This window comes from Felis catus, chromosome C1 (genome assembly GCF_018350175.1).
Source record: "Felis catus isolate Fca126 chromosome C1, F.catus_Fca126_mat1.0, whole genome shotgun sequence".
Taxonomy (NCBI): domain Eukaryota; kingdom Metazoa; phylum Chordata; class Mammalia; order Carnivora; family Felidae; genus Felis; species Felis catus.
The window spans coordinates 129,756,995-129,777,655 of record NC_058375.1 but is presented as its reverse complement, the minus strand read 5'-3'; the positions used below and the strand labels follow the sequence as shown (position 1 = coordinate 129,777,655).

The following is a 20,661-nucleotide window of genomic DNA, read 5'->3' as shown; positions in this document are numbered from 1 at the left end:
GACACTTAAGTTTAAAAGTAAGAAGTATAGGTGGTTGTGTTTATTATCTGACTATGGTGACACTCTCACCTCTGATTTTCCATCTATTTAATCTGGGGAACTGGACATTTATGGGATGAGCCTTCTAATCAAACAAAACCAATACCAAAATCACAGCCCCCCAAAACAAAAACACAAAAATCTTGTTCTTTGGGTAACATCTATTGTATTGCTCTGGGTTGATTCATATAAATTTTAAGGTGTGTGTGGTCTCCCTTAGATTCCTAACATTAATGAAAAAGTAGTCAACATGGGCACCTGGGTGGCTTAGTTGGTTGAGCATCTGACTTTGGCTCAGGTCGTGATCTCACAGTTTGTGAGTTCGAGCCCTGTGGCGGGCTCTGTGCTGGCAGCTCGGAGCCTGGAGCCTGCTTCGGATTCTGTGTCACCTTCTGTCTCTGCCCCAACCCAGCCTGTGCTCTGTCTCTCTATATCAAAAATAAATAAATGTGAAAAAAAACTAAAAAAAAGTAGTCAACAAATAATATTGTGTTTCTTAATATTTATTAGTATTTTAATATAAAGCAAAAAATGTCCTATAATCCCATTTTCTAAGTAATTATAGTAGACATAGAAAAATAAGGAGGAATACATGAATACTAGCAGAAAATGGAAACAATATGAAGAAGTATAAAGTGAAATTAAGAGCCCAAATCCACCCTTCCTTATTGAAGGTTTTTGAATAGTGCATGCATAGCTTCCAAAAAGCATATATGTGTATATTGATTCATTCATTCAACAGATACTTATTGAAGATTTATTATATAAGTGTTAATATATGGTTAATATATACATAAGTATAATGTATATACACATGTCATTCAATGTGTTATATATGACACACATATGTGTATATATAATGTATTAATATACAGTATATACATATATGTACACATAATACATTACATCTATAAGATAGGTGTATGTGCCTTCATACACATATATGTACCCTAGTATAAACAGAAGTGACTAAAAATGATTTTCAGTTATTTAGATTATCTGCATACCGGAGATTTTTCTAGGGAGACAGCTTGCATAATTTTTTCTCTATTTTATTTTTATTCAGTCTTATCATTTTACTTTTTTATTATTTTTCTTTCTCCAAATTTTTATTTAAGTTCCAGTTAGTTAACATACAGTGTAATGTTAGCTTCAGGTGTAGAATTTAGTGATTCATCACTTACATACATATATTTTTCTTACCTTTCTTCCTTTTTTTCCCATCTTTCCTTCTTTCATTTCTACATTTCCAAATGATACATGATATAGTAGACATTATTGTCTTCTAATTAATTTACAGAATATGCCTCTACTTTCTCATTTTAAATATGATTTTTAAAGATATTTGTTATAATATTAAGGATATCATAGGGTCCTGGAGCCAGAATACCTGAGCATAACTTCCTAGATGATGACCTTGAGCAAGTTTTTTTGAGTCTTTGTGGCTCCGTTTCCTTGTCTGCAAAATAGAGGTAACAATAGTGCTGATTCGAAGGGTTGTTGTGAAGATTAAGTGAGCATTTTCCCCCAAACTCCTCAGGGAGGGGTCCATATGGCGTCGTTTTGCATTCCTGTCAACTTAAAGGGAAACTTTCACAGTGTCCAGAGTCCTTGATGTCCTGCAAATGAAGGAGGAGTATGTCCTCAAATTCCTTGCAGCAGGAACCCACTTAGGTGGCACAGTACATCTACAAAGTGATGTAGATACAAAGTGATGGTATCTACATCATAAACCTGGGAGAAGCTTCTGCTGGTAGCTCGTACTATTGTTGCCACTGAAAACCCAGCTGTTGTCAGTGTCATAACATCCAGGAATACTGGCCAGTGAGCTGTGCTGAAATTTGCTGCTGCTACTGCAGTCATTGCTGTTTCTGGGGGCTTCACTCCTGAAAGCTTCACTAACCAAATCCAGGCAACCTTCTGAAAACCAAGACTTCTGGTGGTTACCGATCCCAGGGCTGACCACCAGGCATTCACAGAGGCATCTTATGTTAACCTACTTGCCATTATTCTGTGTAACACATTCTTTCCTCTGCACTATATGGACATTGCCATCCCTTTCAACAATAAGGGACTTCACTCTGTGGGCCTGATGAGGTGGATGCTGGCCCAGGAAGTTCTGTGCATGTGTGGCACCATTTCCCATCATGTGTGATCTCTATTTCTACAGAGATCCTGAAGAGATTGAAAAGGAAGAACAGGCCACTGCTGAAAAGGCTGTGACCAACGAGGAATTTCAGTGTGAAAGGACTGCTCCAGCTCCTAAATTTACTGCTACTCAACCCATAAGTTGCAGAGTGGTCTCCGACTAAAGGTGCGGTTCCCGACTAAAGACTGCTCTTCAGCTCCCACTACTTAGGCCACATGGATAGGACCAGTGAGTGGTCTTAAGCTGCTTTTTCACAAAAGCAAACAAGATGGAAATAAAGTTTACAAAAAATAACCAGTTAAAAAAAAACAACGAAATGGGTACGTGTAAAGTGACTAGAACAGAGACTAAGGGCTCAATACACCAATACATGTTAGCTATTGCTATTTTCCTTCTAATCTTCACTTGCTAAAGATCTTTTTTGTTGCTGTTTTAAAATATGTAATATGGGTTCAAATTTGTTAATTGCTCTTGAGTCTTTGCTTCCTTTTTGCCTGCTCTGCGTTTTTGCCTTTGGAAAAAAATCTGCCTTAAAAGAGTCAGTTTTCCTACTTATAAAATCATCTAATTACCACTTTGCCTAAAATAAAACCCTCTTGAAAGTTTTTACATTCATTTGGTAGCTCCTAATTTCTGCCATATTTTAAACTATATGCAGTCTTTGAAATTAATGTACCTAAATATTTACTATGACAAATAGCTGTAAGAAATAAAAAATAATCAAATTTACAGCATTTTGTGCTGAGACTGTTTTGTATTTCTTCGGTAAGCCTTCTTATTTTTGTCCATTTTCATGACTTAAAAACTCTTTTTCCTGAACAATATTTCATTAATGCAGCATATTTCTAATATTAACTCCTTATTAGGTGAAATATTTCATATAAAATATATAATTTCCAAGGTGGTTATGTTATATAATTTATTATGATATAGCTCTGACAAAATAATAGACAAAATGGAGCATTATAACTCTCTTTGAAGCACTAGTGCAATTTAGTGTAAAAGTCTGGGCATATATACTCTCTGTAAATTACTGCATATTATAATCCAGTATTATTTTATGAATTAGAGATCTTTTCCAAAATCTGAGTTTAATGAAACTATAATTCATTTCTCACGTCTTTGGTAATATCTTTGATTAATGTCAATTCCTCACTAAACAGAAGCTAGTATTTGGTTGATTTATAAGCATTTAATAAATACACCAGACATACAAAACATAGAAAGTTAGCATTAATTTATAAAGACTAATCACGAAGATAGAACATGAAATAGCTTTTACAAAACTGTCAGATTTGATAAGTACTTGTTACTAGAAACCAATTTTTGAGGTGGGATTTCTTGAATAACTGATAAAAATTGTTTTCAATATTCAATAAAATATTAGAATGTGCCTCCCAAGAATATACACAATGCCACCATTCATGTAATGCTGCAAAAGTAATGATTTTATGTATTTGCAATAAGGACTCATATTGGAAATTCCTTAATAAAAATAAACTATAAGATTTTCTCAGAGGGGTGCCTGTGTGGCTCAATCAGTTAAGCATCTGGCTCTTGATCTCAGCTCAGGTCTTGATCTCAGGGTCATGTGTTCAAGCCCTGCATTGGGCTCTACAATGAGCGTGAAGCTTACCTTAAAAAAAAAAATTCTTTAGATAACAAAAAGATGGCGAGAAAAACATTGGTCTCCAAAATGATTGCAAAAAAAGACATTGTATTTAAGAAGATTTGTGTGTTAGACAATGAGATGGAGTTTAGCTTTTAAAACAGCTTATTTTGGAGACAGTGCTTAGAAATAGGCCTTTTCAAAATCAGATAATCAAAGAATGTTTTATTAAAATTTGTTTGTGACCAATGCAGGTATTCATTAAAAAGTGAGATCCTTTAGGATTGGATTTTTGTCTGTTTTGTTTCCTACTATTTCTCCAGTACCTAGAAGAGCTGGGGCTCATAGATATTAACTGAATGAATGAATATATGAACTTGTTAATAATTATGTTTACATTTTTCCAGGCCAAAGTTAATGGAGCAAAATTAAATGCAATAAAACTTTGGGATCTTGACGATACTTTGATGTGAATATTGAAGCTGATCCAAATAAATGCATAAGGAAGACTTTGACCTGTCTTTGATTAATCCCTGAGCAGATATGGGATATCTTCCAGTTAGTTTTATGTCCTTGTAAGGTGTGATTTTTATGAGAGTGCTGTCTTATAAAACCCTACCGCTACTTTTAAGGTATACGGGTTGGTTTTTAACAACACAAAAGAGCAGAAGTCCAGGGGCTAGAGAGCAAACTCATTGCCCCTTGTAGCTGTCAAAGCCTAAATGAGAGAATTAACCTTTAAAGAAGATTTATTATACTTTGAACATCCATTCTTATTTCCACAGTCTTAAGCCTATTCCTTTATTAATTATGCCAGCATAGAGCTAACCCTTATAACTGAACCAGCTTCACCTCTTTGGTAGAATTAGGCTTTATCATGATGATACTGGCTTATACTTAAGAGTACTACAAGAAATGGCCCTAAAATATTGCAGTTGTGTTTTTGGTATGTTTGTTATTGATAAGTATTTTATTACATTGTACGAGGGGATTTTATTTCAGCTTTCATGTCAGGACTAGCTGCTTTTATCTAATGGACCTTATAAATTGTTTGATGAATCAGCTACTATGGTTGCATTTTTATGTTCTCTGTTAGCTTAGAGATAAACTCTTAGGCCACCTATTGCAATACAGTTGTTTTGAGCTCAGGGTATACTTGCGTGTGTGTGTGTGTGTGTGTGTGTGTGTGTGTGTGGTTTTGTCATTAGCTTCACCTCCAGCACTGTTTTATGCCTTATCCTTATTTTGCTTTCTATTTTCTCAAACACATTTAAATTATTTTAATAAAATATATCTGTTCTTATAAAGTAAAATTAATCAATTTTAAATATGTGGGATTATAAATTATAGCTTAATAAAAACAAAGAATTTTATTTTATAAATTATGAAAAAAGTAAATTAAGAGAACTGATTGGGTTATAAATGACTACAAATGGCAAGGTGATTTCATCATTATTAAAAAGCACCAAACACCCTATAAAGAACAGCTCTTCAGAGACGCCTGGGTGGCTCAGTTGGTTAAGCCTCCGACTTTGGCTCAGGTCATGATCTGACAGTTCGTGAGTTCGGGCCCTGAGTTGGCCTCTGTGCTGATAGCTCGGACACTGGAGCCTGTTTCGGATTCTGTGTCTCCCTCTCCCTCTGCCCCTCCCCCACTTGCACTCTGTCTCTCAAAAATGAATAAATGTTAAAAAATAAATAAATAAAAAAAGAACAACTCTTCAAAATACAATATCTTATAGGGAAAGAACTTTAAAATACCTCTTAATTTTGTTCATTTGTTGTTCAAACCTACTCTGATAATGAAGGTGAGTGTGGAGAGGAAGGACAGAAAATGCCAAAGGAATAAATGAATAAACAGATGGATAGCATCGATACAAGAAAGAGATAAAGATCTTTGAGGACTTTTAGCTGCTCACTATGTGCTCTTCAGTGCATTCTGAGATCTTGGATATCCCCAGGGAATAAGTGAAGTCCACACTCCGTGGGAACACTTTCTAAGTTGATGGGAAGGTGTTGTTGAAAAGATATGTCAGAGCCACTAATCTGAATCTCTCTTCTGTCTGTAACCATGTCTCCTCACACTAGACTTCAGGTTTCTGAATTCTCATGGAGGTGACTCTCATGGTCATCTGAGGAACCCTACTATTCACTCCTTAATTACCTGACCAAATACCACCCCCTTAGAAGAGGGGTTCAATCTGACTACAGTAGCCTGGGTACATCTGTGGATACTATCTTAGCCTCATATTCTGTGCAAGACAGATGAGGCTGGATATGCGGATTTAGAAAAGGCTTCAGGATAACCTGTCTGCCTGAGTCAGCAGAAGGGTCAGTCCTTCAGGCCCCAAGGGAAAGCTTAGCCAGGCGGGTTGTAAATGGCCAGGGAAGTTTTTGCAAGGTTGTATTTCTTTGGGACTGGATGACCTTAAGATTCCTGAAAAGGTTCTGAATAAGTAGTATATTATGGCTTTACTATACCATATTCCCCCTTTCCTCCTAAGAACTCAACCAGACACTCCTCATTTACTGAACTCGTAAAATTTCCACTAATGGATGGAACTAATTGTCCCCTAGCTCAGACCTGGGTTCTGCTGCCTCTACTTTTTACTATTATAAGTAGGATTGGGGCCCAATCATTATAGATGGTGCCAAGGTGTCCAGTTATGCACTTGAGAGGTCAGGGAGTGCCTTTCTCCCCCCTTGTAAAACATACCAATCTATATCTTAAAAGAGTTTAGTTTTGAAGTGCTACATAAAGCCATAGTGTTTTCTTAAAATTTTTATTTTGAAGAATAAAAAATTAGAATGAAAATTGTATTTTATTTTTAATACACTCTCTGGTATGAAGCTCTGGTATTATTAAAAAATATTATTGATTCAGTAGTCTTGGACTCCTTATCATAGAATACCATTTCTTTGGATTTGTTAGTTTTTTTCTCCTTCCAATTTTAAACTAGGAAAGAAGGGAAAAATCATTAAGAATGTCAACATTTAAGCATACCATTGCTCAAATTTTGAATTTTGACATGAAGTAGAGCCTTGTTGCTAGGTAAGGAGGATGGAAAGAAGAGAGGTGGTATGAACATAATCTCAATTACCTTGAGAGCTTTAAAAAATAATAGTATTCATTTTTTTGTTTTTATTTCTTACAGTTTGGGTGAGAGACATGAGGAAAAGAATGGTAGTAGTGAGTAAATATTACTTGTGCATTCCATTTTTCTGGCTAGAAAGCATTTGACAGTTTGAGATAAGATATCGACTAATTTACAAATATTGTTTGTGCTGGGCCTCAGCTTATTTGCTCTGAAATCCATTCATGTTTACTTAGTATTACTGGATGCAGAGCATGATGGGGGAGGAGAAGCAATTGCATGGTTTCAAATTCCTCCAGGTAACCTTGGCTGTTGGACTTCAATAACCTGCTGCCTCTAGGCCTCCTCCTCCTGCTGCTGCTGCTGCTGCTAGCAGGTTGCTTTACCATCCCATTTCTCTTTCAGCTCTTTCATCACCTGGGGAACCAATTGCCAGTATTAAGTGTCCTCTGTTTTAAATACTTAGAGTAATTTTTATTTTCCTTCCTCAAACCTAATGATATACCATTATAACCTTTAACTTGTGCATAAAATAAAGAAAAACTAAAAAAGTAAGTAACTAAAACTTCCCCATTAGTTAATGTTCATCCAATCACAAGATGGAAGAAACCAACTTCCGCGAACAAGGCAGTGTATTTAGTGGCTCTCCTAACTAAAAGACTAAAGATTGTAGTTTGATTTAGAAGTCTAATGATGTTACCAGACATAATCTGACTGGGCACCCCAGAACTGACTTTCCTAATAGCAACCAACCTCCTGGAGGCAGCCAGTCATGGTTGCTGGGTCAGTTTCCCAAGCTCTGCCCACATTAGTGATGAAGTCTGTACCAATCCCAGATCGCTCCACTTTCTGTTAAGTTTGTAGAGCCAGGCTCTATCCTGTCCTTTTCCAGTTTTTATGTTTTTTACTTCATCAGAGAGATGTTTCTCTTTGAAGGTGTTCACAGAGTTGGTCATGTGATTTATGAAGATCAGACAAAGCCTTAGGAAATTAAAAGGACCAGTAAAAGACCATTTCTTAATGGTCACTACTGACTTATAGCGAACACATAACTTATCAGGCACTGAAGTGAATAACCACTTTGTTTTGAAGTTTAAATAGATGCCTTGTTAATTATCCATCCCTACTAGAAAAATGTTTACAGGTTTAAACCTCAGTGTAATACACATTCACAAAAAGTAAGTCCCCAAAGCTGAAAGTAGAAAACTAGGCAATGAGATTGGTGAGATTTTAGGAGCCAATAAATAGCACTCTTCTCTTAGTCTCTTGAGTTCTGAGCAAATTTATGTAAATGAACAAAAAATAAAAAAGTATGGAATATCATTTTTCTCATTGGAAAGGCTGGAATGGTCTTTCCAAAGCAGACACACTCACTGAGGGCTAATGCTTTATACTCTGAGTTCTCATACAGAATGAGATAGCTCTTCAGAACTGCTTCCAGAAAGTAGGTCTTGGTCCTGACCCATGTGTGGTCACCCCTCTGGAAAAGCAATACAGAAGAATGAACTCATCCAGTTAATCCAGAAATGGGAGAAAGGGCCCAAGTTGAGTATGGTCAATTGTTATTTCAATTCCACCAATGAAATGTCAGTCTTTCCTGTGGCAGTGAGTAGAAATTACCAAATAGGTAGAGCATTTATTTTCTGGGATCAAGCTAGAGTATTAGAGCAGAAATGATCCACAGAAATTGGCCCCTTGACAAATACCTATAAAATATGTGTAATCTTTTTTTACTAAGAAAGTTTATCATGGGATAAATGCTTTATAACTTGAATATATTAAAATGTAAAACACATAGCAAATGACTCCAAAAAAGTCAGCATAATGATTATCACTTAAGTGGGAGTTCAATATCAAATCATTAGTGGACTTAGCATTAAAAAATGACCATGAATAATAGACCAGGCCATTAGTATTATTGTCTGGTGATTGTAAAAAAACACAACATTTTGGAGCCTTATTCTAAAAACATGATATATCAATCAAAATAAATTACGTTCACATTAAATGTTACTTGTTCTCCCATGGGAAGTTTAATATGATTTTACATGACTAATGACACTAAAGCCTACCATCATGAAGTAGAGGGGTAAGGCTATTGGCTGGGTAAGTACAACAGAAACCAGAGAGAAAGGATCTTTAAGATCCTGCTTTTTTTCCACTGGGATAATGTGTAGAGATTAAGGCACTACCCTTCTAACTAAGACATTTTAGTTTCTTCACAGAGATTTCTGGAAAGTGTTTTAACCCCTAAGTATAATTGCCATAAAATTAAAGATGCTGAATGGGGAGGTAGAGTGTATTGTGGTGTGAGCATGTCAAACTTCCAACATGGCTAGGGTCCCAATATTTAAGAAGCCATAATCCAAAAAAAAAAAAAAAGCAGCCTTAATCTATATTTATGATTAGTTCTAATTTGTGTTCGCTTTTTTGTTGCTGTTGCCAAAGCCTTTTTAAAACAACTTTGTTTTGAAATAACATCAAACACAGAGAAATTTGAAGAATTATACAGAAAGCTGCTGTATAACCTTTATGCATTGCCTTGATCATTAATGTCTTGCCACATTTATCATTCTTTTTCTCTCATCTTCATATTTATGTATGTGTGCCTGTATATCAATTTCCATACATGTAAATATTTCTGAGCTATGTAAAAGATGCAGATATGTTTCTTTATCCCAAAATACTTCAGTGCATATTTCTTAAGAACAAGGGCATTCCCTGTGCAATTATCAAAAGTGGAAAATTAACTTTGACATAATATTATTATCTAATCTATGGACCTTGTTCAAATTGTGCTAATTGTCCAATTACTATCTTTTATATAGTTGGGCTTTTGGATATGACTCTCTCAGACTTCAGATAAAGCATAGATAACCAAAAACAAGAGATCCCTTTTAGTGGAAACAGGTGGCTTTTCCTATACTGGGATTACTTATTCTCTTGTGTAAATATAAACTTTGACCTGCAAAGAGAATTCTGAAGGCTTCCTTTCAGAGAAGCTTCCCTAGCATCTCTTCTAAGTCATAGTTAATGTTAAATAGCAGACCTCTTGGTTCTTTAAAGACTTTCCACCAATTTCTGACCTCCCCCTGGATGGTCCCACAAATAGTTCCCAACAAACACTTCACTCAGTGTGAGGCTTCTGCCATTATTTTTTCCAAATCTGCTCTCATTCCTAGGTGGTGTCATCCCCTCAACATGCAACACCATACTGCCAGTGTTGGTCCTTGTATTTTGTTGCTTCCTATTTGATTACCCTGAGAGATTTCACTGGATTGTGTGATCCTGAAATCTGGATGAGGCCTGGCACTGTGCTCTAATTTTCTTTTCTGTATGCACTGTTTCCACACTCCTTTCTCTCCCTGATAAACCCTCCCTCTCCTCCAAGACATTTCCATGCCCATTAGAGCTCTAAGTCAGCCCTTTGGGCCTGAGATTCCTAATTCACTCTGAAGCTTTTACCACCCATACTTATCCTGCCAGGATGAGGCGGGTTTCATGGTGTAAACCTCCTGTGACACTGATTCTTGGGGACCAGCCTGTGTGTCTCATGTTATAGAAAATACATGAAAATTTACAGGTCCACATACATGTTCACACACATACACATGTACTATGTGACACTTTAACTGAGACCCTTATACTGCCAGCATTAGAACCTGTTATCTTATTCTTCATGTGAGGCAGGAGATGGATTCGATATTAGATTTGATATTTGTTTTATTGTTTTTTTTTAAGTTTATTTCTTTTGAGAGACGGGGGTGGTAGAGGAAGAGAAAGAGAGAATCCCAAGCAGGCTCTGCACTTCAGCATGGGGCTCAACGTGGGGCTGAAACTCACAAACCATGAGATCATGACCTGAGCAGACAAGAGGTGGACATTTAACCAACTGAGCCACGAAAGCACCCCAACATTAGATTTGTTTGTTACTGTTCAGATAGCTAGTTTAAACTTTTTCAGCCAGCCACCCCTAATCTCATGAGATATCTATCTATCTATCTATCTATCTATCTATCTATCTATCTATCTATCATCTATCTATAAACTTATATATATGTAATTGAGCTGCTATTGATGGCAAGCTAGAGCGAGTCAGATGCTAGCAAGACAGGCAGAAGAATAGTTTGTGAGTCACAGAGCCTGCAAAACTAGGTGCTCAATGCTTTTTTGCTGAATAAATGACAAAATAAACAATACTTAATTTAAAAATATGCTAGGTCTAGCTCCAAGAAATTAGAGCATTTCAAACAAAGTGCCTACCTGCAATTTTGATAAGATTCTTTTGAACGACCCTTCTTAGGTTAGCAAATGTTCAAGAGATAAACAGGGGGTTAAGCTTTCAATGCTCATGAGAAAGCAAATTACAGTATTTTTATTAAAGTCACATAATTATGACAATTAAAAACTAGATACGTATTGACCGCTAATTACCTATATTCACATATTTAGAAAAGGATTTTTAAGTAAATGCTACTAGTTGGCCCAGATAAATACCTTTTAATTTCCATATATTTATTTTAAATTGCTACTTAAAAACCACTCTGTTTTTTTTTTTCCTAGAGGTCGGAAATCTTCCCTGTCATTCTTATAGTGGGCAGCAATGCTATGGAGCTTTCCACATGTATGACCTGTGCTAATTGTTTAGCCTTCTCTGAAATCACTGTATCTGACCTGCTTGGTACTTCTCAAGCTCCTGACTGCTGGGTTTCTTCCTAGTTTTTTCTCTTTAACTTTCAATTTGATTTTATAAAAGGAACCACAAATTTCCTGATGTGGACTCTTTGGTTCTTTCATTTTCTCTTTGATTGATTGCGTTAATTTTTAAAAATTAACAAGCTTTATTTTTTAGAATGGTTTTAGGTTCACAAAAACCTGAGGAAGTAGAGAGAGTTTCCACATCTCTTCCATCACTGTGGCATCTTCCCCATCATCAATACCCCCATTAATGTGATACATTTGTTGCAATCCATGAAACAACACTGGTACATCATTATCAAAAAAATCCCCATAGTTTACATTAGGATTCATTCTTGGGGTTGTGTATTCTATGGGTTTTGACAAATGTATAATGACATGTATCCATGACTATGGTATCACACAGAGTAGTTTCACTTCCTTAAAAATCTCCTGTGCTCCACCTACTCATCTCTCCCTCCCCCCAACCTCTGACAACCATTCACCTTTTTTACTCGCTCCATAGTTTTGCCTTTTCTAGAATGTCATATAGTTAGAACCATACAGTATGTAGCATTTCCACATTGGATTCTTTATCATGGCTTCATAGCTCATTTCTTCTTACTGCCAAAGAATTTTTCATTATCTGAATGTACCAGTCTATTGTTTCATTCACCTCCTGAGAGACACTGGTTACTCCATATCTTTGATAGCATTTGGTATTATCTGTGTTTTGAATTTTAGCTATTGTTATTTTAATTTGAAATTCTTTAATGATGTATGGTGTTGAGCATTTTTTTCATGTCTATTTATCACCTGTATTTCATCTTTATTGAGGTGTCTAATTCAGATTTTTTGCCCATTTTTAAATTGGGTTCATTTTCTTATTTTCGAGTTTTAAGACTTTACTGTATATTTTGAATAATAGTTCTTTATTAAACATGTCTTCTGCAGATATTTTTTTCCCAGACTATGGCTTGTTTTCTCATCTTCTTCACTGTGTCTTTTGCAAAACAGAAGTTTTTTATTTTAATGAAATCCAACTTAACAATTTTTTCTTTCATGGATTAAGCTTTTTGTGTTGCGTCTAAAAAGTCTCGCTGAACCTAAAATCATCTAGATTTTCTTTTATGTTATCTGTTGAGAATTTATAGTTCTATGTTTTATATTTAAGGTTGTGATCTGTTTTGAGTTAATTTTTGTGAAGCATGAAGGGTGTAAGGTCTATGTCTACATTCTTCTTTCTTTCTTTCTTTCTTTCTTTCTTTCTTTCTTTCTTTCTTTCTTTCTTTTTTTCTTTCTTTCTTTCTCTCTCTTCTTTCTTTCTTTCTTTCTTTCTTTCTTTCTTTCTTTCTTTCTTTCTTTCTTTCTTTCTTTCTTTCTTTCTTTCTTTTTGCATGTGGATGTCCAATTGTTACACCAATAGTTGTTGAAAAGACTATCCTTTCTCCATTGAATTGCCTTTTGCTCCTTTGTCAAAGGTCATTTGACTGTATCTATGTGCGTTTATTTCTGGGCTGTCTATTGTGTTCCATTGATCTATTTGTCTATTCTTTTGCCAGTACCTCACTGTCTTTGTTAGATTTAAAGTAAGTCTTGAAGTTGGGTATATCAGTACTTCAACTTTGTTCTTTTCCTTCAATATTGTGTTGGCTATTCTGGTCTTTGGTGTCTCAATATAAACGTTAGAATCAATTTGTTGATATCAACAACAACAACAAAAAAAAACTGACTGGAATTTTTACTAAAGTTACCCTGAATCTATATATCTACTTGGGAAGAATTGGAGTCTTAAAAATATTGGACAATATTAATAGTATTAAACTTCCTTTCTATAAACATGGAATACCTCTCCATATATTTAGTTAATTTATTTCATCAGAGTTTTGTAGCTTTCCTCATGTAGGTATCTATCTATCTATCTATCTATCTATCTATCTATCTATCTAGTTAGATTTATACCTAAGTATTTTTCTCTCTCTCTTGCTCTTTCTGATACTAAGGTAAATTGTATTATAATTTTAATTACAAATTCCAGTTGTTCCTTGCCAGTATATAGGAAAGCAATTAACTTTTGTATATTAACCTTATGTTCTGCAAACTTGCTATAATTGCTTGTTAGTTTCTGGAGGTTTATTTTTTGTTGTTCTTTGGGATTTTCTACATAGACAATCAGGGCATCTGCCAACAAAGACAATTTTATTTGTTCCTTACCAGTCTATATACTTTTTATTTCCTTTTCTTATTGCATTAGCTGGGACTTCCAGTACAATGTTGACTAAGAGAGATATGGGGACATCCTTGCCTTGTTTCTGACCTCAGTGGGAAAGCATTTAATTTCTCATGACTAAATATGATGTTAGATGTTAGTTTTTTGTAGATTTTCTTTATCAAGTTGAAGAAATTCCCCTTTATTCCTAGTTTGCTGAGTTTATTATGAATAGTATTAGATTTTATCAGATGGTTTTCTTTGCATCTACTGATATGATCATGTGATTTTTTTTCTTCTTTAGCCTTTAGTTGTGATGAATTATAATAATTGATTTTTAAATGTTGAACCAGCTTTGCATACCTGGAATAAATTCCACTTGATTCCACTTTTATATATATTGGATTCAATCTGTTAATACCTTGTTGAGGACTTTTGCATCTGTGTTTATGAGAGGTATTGGTCTATAGTTTCCTTTCTTGTAATGTCTTTTCAGGTTTTGGTATTAGGATAGCATTGACCTTATGGAATGAGTTAGGAAGTATTTTCTCTCTTTTTGTCTTTTGGAAGAGATTGCAGAGAATTGGTGTAATTTCTGATTTAAATGTTCACTAGAATTTACCAGTGAACCCCTCTGGGCTTATTTATTTATTTATTTATTTTTCCTCTCCTAGTTTAGACTATTCTTGAAGAGAGAGATGAAAGCCATCAATGTTGTCTCTTCCAATGAATACCAGTGTTGACCTTTGCTAGGTTTACTGGTGATCTTACTATTATATCATCTGCTACTCCTTAAGATCTATATATTTTTAAAAATTTTTATGTTTATTTTTGAGACAGAGAGAGACAGAGCATGAAGAGGAGAGGGACATAGAGAGAGGGAGACACAGAATCTGAAGCAGGCTCCAGGCTCTGAGCTGTCAGCACAGAGCCTGATGCGGGACTCAAACTCACCAACTGTGAGATCATGGCCTGAGCTGAAGTCGGAAGCTCAACTGACTGAGCCACCCAGGCGCCCCTAAAATCTACATTCAAAAGGAAAATAGGGGCGCCTGGGTGGTTCAGTCGGTTAAGCAATTAAGTGTCTGACTTCAGCTCAGGTCATGATCTTGCAGTCCGTGAGGTCAAGCCCTGCACTGGGCTCTGTGTTGACAGATCAGAGCCTGGAGCCTGCTTTGGATTCTGTGTCTCCCTCTCTCTCTGCCCCTCCCCGCTGCTCACGCTCTCTCTCTTTCTGAAAAATAAACAAAGATTTAAAAAAATTGTTTAAAAAAGAAAGGAAAATAAAACCCTACATATTTTTACAATTAAGTTCTCCTTTTCTCCTCATCTAAATAGACTTAGAATTTCTGCTTCAAGCTTCTGATCAAAATACTTACTTTTCATTCTTTCCAAACCTGAGTTTTTAAGTTTTTGAGCATTATTTAAATATTTTGAACTCAGTTTCACAGTGATCATTTCACTTGGGCATAAAGGTTGAGACTCTTATGTTTTACTATCCTGCATTGGTATTACTACTTGTGTGCATATTGTGACTGGAAAGACAAAAGATCAGCAATACTTTTTATATCAACTACTAATGAAATGATTATAGTTTTAATTTCAGACTCCTTTGGTGAGCTGCCCTTTACAAAAGGGTAAAACCAGCCTGCATATGAGTGATTGCTGTGCTATAATTTAGGACTGATACGCTAGTGTTTCCTATTCATTGTATCCAAATTACATGTCAGGCACTTTATATATAACACCTCATTTATCCTTACAACAACCCTATATTCCTCATTATTCACTGAGAAAAAATCATGCTGTGGTGAAAAAGCTTGCCACACATCATACAATGACAAAGTCAGAATTTGAACTCAAGTCTGTCTGATACCAGGCCATGTTTCTAATGCCTATGGTAAATAACCTCATTTAATAAGTATATATTGAACCCATAAAATGTTAGATACTATTACGGTATGATACAAAGTTTTATAAAGGTGTGGTCCATTCTTTCATAAGACGTATAATTTAATTAGAGATACAAAAAGATGCAAATGAAGCACCTTAAAACACAAGGGAGGGGAAAAAAAGTATGAATTTGCAATGGCTAAAGGCATTATGGAGGTTGTGATGCTCAGACTAGGGTTTATATGAAGGACAGATTATAGAGACATGGATAGGATATGGCAGGCCACTGAAGAATGGCACAGAATGGACAAAGGTGAAAGTAAATGAGTAAAAGGTGCATTCAGTTGTAGCTTTATGACAGAAGGGTCAGTATTTGATTCATTTCTGATTCTAGAGCACCCAATGTGATACATAATAACAAGGAATTCAGTAAATGTTTGTGAAGTGAGACATTGAAGAATTATGCCTGAAAGTGGATGGGTTTGAATGTTTTGGAGGAGACATAATGAAACAAGTATTGGAAAGAAATAAACTAAGATGGGGGAGAGAAAGATGACAGGGAAACTAATTAGTAGGACTATTACAAAAATCTAGTTATGAGGCAACAAGAATATCTCCCAGCCTAAAAAGAAAATCTAGACTATAAGATCTTAACTTTTGCTTGACACCATCAGAGTTGGTAAGTTCACAGGGCAGCCAATTAGTCTGAAATCTAAGAAAAGACAGGTGCCTCCAAGAAGCTGGAAGGTGAGCACTGACTTACTAGTGGCAAAGTATGGGCAGAATTAGGGCTGCAATAGTAAGAAGCATTAAGCTAAAATTTTTTAAGAAATTGCTAAATAGACCCTAGCTGCTGCAGACAGGGCTATTGGCACTCATTTGTAGGATTTTCTCCATGACTTTCTACGGGGCACTGTAGAGAAAGATCGAAACATAAGAGATCTGGAAAAGTGTCCAAGGAAAAGGTTTTATCCTGGATGAGAACTTTGTCTCCTATAGAACAAAGTCTTAGGCCACTGGGAGAAAGGCAGCAAACCCTGTTGTCCCAAGGCACAGGGAAGGCCCACTGCTGCTTGGAGGAAGGTAAAAGAAAAGCCTGTCTCTGGGGAGGGGCAGAAAACTTCCCTGACTCAGTGCCATTTGAGGACTCCTGCTGCTGGAGGAGAGCAGAAAACAGTGACCTGCAGAAGTCTCGCCTGAGACACAGGGTGCAGCTTAGCTGCCATGGGAAAGAAGATGGTTGATCAACTAAGCTCCACTGCCAAGACTCAAGCACACAGGACCTACCTGAGAATGAGGCTGGACCAAGACAACAGAGAACCTCCCAGCCCCTGCCCCCACTAATAAGTAAACCCTGTCCAACATGGGGGTGGGGGGAAGGACAAGAGTGTGGAGAGAAATACTTTCTGAGGCACGGGCATAGGGGTGTCTGAAAGCTGAGTACAGAGTAAGGAGGGAAAACCTTTCCCTTTTGTGTGCTGTTTAGAGGATAAACTGTAGGGAGGTGAAGATCCTGTCGAGGAGCCCAGATAGCAACTTAGATAGGGCGGCAGCAGTTGAGCAGGTATACAGTGATCGGATTTTGATTTTGTTTCTAAGCCAGAGCCTACAGGATTTGCTGATATATTAGATATAGGACGTAAGAAAAATATAGGAGTCGAAGATGACTGAAGCTTTTGGACTGAGCAGTTGAAAGGTGGGTTTGGGAGGTTAGGGGGCAAATTAAGAGTTCTAGATATTTATTGTAGAAAACTATTCATAACCATTTAGAAATTTCATAATTATCTCCACATTACCCTTCATATCCTTGTGTATAGGTGCTAAAGGAAAGGCTTGCAGAACTGAAGGCATTCTTATCAAGGTGCTTCTTCCATGAAGAACTGAACATTTCCCTGGTCCTTTTTTAAATTTTTTTTTTTTTCAACGTTTATTTATTTTTGGGACAGAGAGAGACAGAGCATGAACGGGGGAGGGGCAGAGAGAGAGGGAGACACAGAATCGGAAACAGGCTCCAGGCTCTGAGCCATCAGCCCAGAGCCCGACGCGGGGCTCGAACTCATGGACCGCGAGATCGTGACCTGGCTGAAGTCGGACGCTTAACCGACTGCGCCACCCAGGCGCCCCTCCCTGGTCCTTTTATACTAGTGGGCCTTGCTGTCTAGTTTTGCAACATGGGGAGATTTTCTCTTCATCCATAGGCTTGGTTGGTAGAAAATGTGACTTGAGACTTTAGAGATGATATTTACCACTGTGTTTCAAACCTTGTAACTAGATTTGCAACTTTTATGGTTCCTTAATTTTTTGATGTCATCTTCCCTTCTCAATCTGGAGTCAGCAGTGCGTGCGGATTCATATGCTAACACGTCTTTTCAAGTAGGAATTACAAACTTTATTGGAAGAAAAGGGGATATTGAGGATATTAGGAAATGGTTTCATTATTCGGTCCCTCAGAACTATTTATGATGCTCATAAGGGAAATTGTGTTTCAAAATAAAATGGATCTGCAGGTATTATTTCTTATTGGCTTAAAATGGAAGGGACAAACTGTTCCTCTTCAAACTAGCTTCCCATGGTAATCTGACCATAGGAAATGAAGTAGTGCTTAATTGCTGAGGGTGGGGAAGAAATACTTTCTTCAAAATGGGAAATGTTTAGGGGAGGATTGTAGAAACTTCAAGAATGCAGCCTTCCAGCCACCAGGATCACAATCCTGAAGTGCTACAAGGCTCACAATGAGGTGTGCAGACAGTGTCCCTCAAAACAACTGAAACGCTTGTTGAACATTCAGTTTCTTGGGCTTCATCCCAGATCTCCTGCTTCACATTCTGATGTTGGGGCCAGGACTTAGCATTTTTAAAAAGTGATAACCCCAAGTTTAGGTCTCTAGTGTACCCTGCAGCTTCTGGTTTTCTCATTTGTGTCTCTCCCAAATAGTAATATTTACCATGTATTGAATGTTGATTATGTATCAAGCATTTTGAAAATGTTATCTCTTTGAAATTTCACCCTGAAAAGAGTATATAGTCATGTTTGCAGATGGGAGTTATACTCAGAGAGGTTACATAGATTGCTCAAGTTTATATAGCTGATGAGTTGGGAATCTGGATTTGTTTCTACGTTTGTGGATTTCCAAGTCTACACATTTCCTGTTGTGCTTTGTGCTTCTCATATAAGTCAATATTTTTAGGCCATATATCAACTACTTGGCATTAGCCAAACCAGCAAACTCCCATGTAGTCAGCAGAATTGAGTGCTGTTATTATTCTGATTAATAAAGTCACTATGGTACATATAAAATACCGACATTCAAAACCTAGAATAAGACCTACATAAAATAATATCAAATGAGTTTAATTTTCTTTGATAATGCCAAAGGTACTGGAGTATTTTGCAGTACTTTGAGATTATTATTATGAACCTCAATTATCATTATACAGTATTGAACAAAAGAATTCTATTCATTTTAGTGTTCTTGTTCTTTGGATAATTAATAACAGACAACACATGGAGTTCCATATGACAAAAATGAATGCTGTGTTTTGTAAATTCAAAGAACATGCAAATCTTCTATCAACTCTATTCATTCTATGAGCAAGGGCAGCCTTTTTTCCAAAGGATATTGCTAGCTTATGTCAGTGTTCTCCAAATCTGGCTTTATAGCAAAATCAGCCATATGGATTACAGGTTATAAAAGACTGGAAAATTCTTAAAAATACAGATTCCTGGGTTTTACTGCTAAAGATTTTGATTTGGCAAGTCTTAAGTGGAGCCAGAGAATCACTGTTCAGAAAGCTTCCAAGTGATTCTCATGGAAGCCAAGTTTGGGAATATCTGGCTCCTGTAATTTGAAGATGAATGAATTTGAAGATGATACTAGGAGTATACAGTCACTCAAAATACCTTCATAATATGTTTTCAAACTCTAAAATCTCTCTTTGGGACAGCCATTCATTTAGATTCTTCCCTTTGAAAACTGCTTTTACCAGAGTCTTACCTTTGTGAATACATGAAACTAAGACATAAAGTATTTGTGGCTTCTGGTGCTTTCCTCTCTCAAGAGTGAAGATGCATAAGAGAATTTTTGAGAGAATAAGGGAGTGGAAGATTGTGGGCACATGGATGGGTTCAGAACATCAAAGTGAGGATTACCAAAACCAAACTGGTCCATTCTGTACATATGCCTAGAATAGTATTAGTTAGTTTTGTGAGTTAGTTTTTGTTAGTTGTCTTCAAGGTTAGTATTGTCTTCAAGTCAGTATTTGTTGTTTTTCAAGTTAAGGCACATATTTCCAGAATCCTTTGAGTGTAACTCCTTTTTTCAATATTCTTAGAAAGAAGAGGGAACGTTGTTTCCTGCTGTTTAAACTATTTCTAGTCTCAGACTTGGAATTATGGGACATTGGCATCCTGTTTTGTGAGATCAATAATTCCTGCTCATAACCATTCAACTTCAAGGAAAAGTTGATTAGAGATTTCCAGAAAATAGAAAAAAAAAAGAGGAATTATGTTTCCCTGGTGTGTTCTGAAATGAAGTGGCACCCCAGACCACTGATAAAGATATGTTACATTTTTGGAGGGGGAAGGGTCCTAAGTCTCCATAACATTATAAACTGAGAACATTTTTATGTGTTATATGGTACCATGAATGTTTTTTACCATGAATCTGATTGGTATATTCCTCCTGGATTTTTAGTCAGTGGCTCAATTATTATTTTGGTTTGTTATATCCCCCAAATAAAAATGTGTACATATGTAATTATAGTCAACAAACAAACCATTTTACTAATTGGGAAGAGGTACTTTTTTCTAATAAAAAAATTATTTAAGGAGTGCCTGGGTGGCTCAGTCGGTTGAGCGTCCGATTTTGGCTCAGGTCTGATCTCACTTGAATCTTCAGTTCAAGCCCTGCTTTGGGCTCTGTGCTGATAGCTTAGAGCCTGGAGCCCACTTCAGATTCTGTGTCTCCCTCTCTCTCTGACGCTCTCCCGCT

General features: G+C 36.4%; 1 long non-coding RNA gene and 1 pseudogene across 2 annotated transcripts in view; both read left to right on the top strand.

Annotated features, from left to right (window-relative positions):
* The window catches only part of LOC111561846, a 388,482-nt gene that overhangs the window by 126,416 nt on the left and 241,405 nt on the right, over positions 1–20,661 (top strand). The window lies entirely within an intron of this gene.
* LOC123379132 lies at positions 453–9,285 on the top strand (annotated as a pseudogene).